Below are 1,511 nucleotides of genomic sequence, written 5' to 3'. Positions count from 1 at the left end.
TCCCCGGGACGCACACCTAGACGAACATCAACTGTGCCTGGAAGATCATCAACTCAGTGAAGGAAGCACTCTGGGCGGTCCGAAACCTGTTGATCTTCCAGCTAAAGGAGTTGACCCCGACTGAGTGTTGCAGACTGGCACATTCCAATGTCCAGGACTATGTGTTGAGGGACGCGCTGAAGCTTGGGGCAGCTGCCGCAAAGACGAGGTGGGGTAAGACCACGGTGTAACGTCTGCCTGCCTAAGCACAGGAGGCCGACGCAGTAAGCGGCCTCTGCTGACCCCCCAGCTAAATATGTGGATAGTAATGTACAGACCTGTATATATGAATGATTACTCTGTCTCTGTATGCAAAGAAATGGAATGTTTATGTATGTATGGCATGACTAATTGTACAGATCATCAAAATATTTTATGAATAAAGTATATTTTTGAAATAAAAAATATTTTTAATCAACGTGTAATATTTTAAAAGCAACATGACAACACTGTTATAGTCCTCAACATTTTCCTCCCATTTATTGTTACTGCACCAACAAACAATTGCGGTTTACAAACCGAACATTTGTCAAATTGCGAACTATTTCTGCTCGGAGTCTACACCTATTTAAGGCCGGAAATCATTGCAGTTCGCAAAGGTAAAAAAAATTCCATTCCTCTATGTTCGGTCTTTTTCAGATCAGTAAATGTAAAATGGCCGAAATTTTTCCTTTGAACTGCTCCTACTATAGGAGCGGCTACGGATTTTCCTTTGAATTCTTGTTCTGTGGCAATCTTTGTCAGTCTACTGTCATTTTTAATGAAGCTGTAATCAGCTTCCCCAGTTGAAGAGCCTGCGTGAGCTGTGCACTTTCCTACGCCGGTGTGTATTGGGTTTTAACTAAAGTGTTGGCGGTGCTGGGGAGCAGGTTGAGGGAGGGAAAGTTTTCTGGAGTAATTCCAGTGACAAAAGTGCCGGTGCGTGAACGATGAGTTTTATATAAAGTTCTGATGTAGATGGGAACTTTCAAATATTTAGGTTCTGCACCTCAGGGACGTGAAGAGAGAGTTTTACGTTCATGTCGAAAGCTGACGTGTTAATCTGGAAATTTCTGAACTATCTGGTCGTTATATGGAAACCTCCCAGACAGACCGTCTACGCAAAAACCTTCCCACCGCTTACGTGTGGTCCTCGAGGTCAAATAGGAACTTGAGTCTTATTTTTAAAACGATTTAACTTATCGACGCCCTTCATAGGGCGGAGGGGGGTGGGAGAGAATAAACAATTCAGGTTTGTTGCATTGGTTTTGGAAATCGAGGGACGTGTTTCTCAACACGCTGCTATGTTTTGAAGCCGGGCAATTCCAGACGCTAATTTCCTCAAATATTTATCTCCCCCCCGCCCCGACCCCGGGGGTGCTCCTTGTCGGTGACCGGCGGAGGGTTTCCGCCATCACCCGCCGATTGCTTCCGGATCGGGGGAGGGGATGAGCTGTGGGGGGAGGGGAAGAGCTGTGGGGGGAGGGGATGAG

At 45.9% G+C, this 1,511-nt stretch overlaps 1 protein-coding gene across 1 annotated transcript in view; it reads left to right on the top strand.

Moving 5' to 3' along the window:
- The first annotated feature begins 478 nt into the window (after nucleotides 1–478).
- The window catches only part of hivep1 (HIVEP zinc finger 1), a 208,168-nt gene continuing 207,135 nt past the window's right edge, over nucleotides 479–1,511 (top strand). The window contains exon 1 of the mRNA XM_043719025.1: nucleotides 479–862. The gene's annotated coding sequence lies outside the window, so the exon portion shown is untranslated. The remainder of the gene's footprint in view (nucleotides 863–1,511) is intronic.

Source organism: Chiloscyllium plagiosum, chromosome 29, assembly GCF_004010195.1.
Source record: "Chiloscyllium plagiosum isolate BGI_BamShark_2017 chromosome 29, ASM401019v2, whole genome shotgun sequence".
Taxonomy (NCBI): domain Eukaryota; kingdom Metazoa; phylum Chordata; class Chondrichthyes; order Orectolobiformes; family Hemiscylliidae; genus Chiloscyllium; species Chiloscyllium plagiosum.
This window is presented reverse-complemented; position numbering and strand designations above follow the sequence as displayed.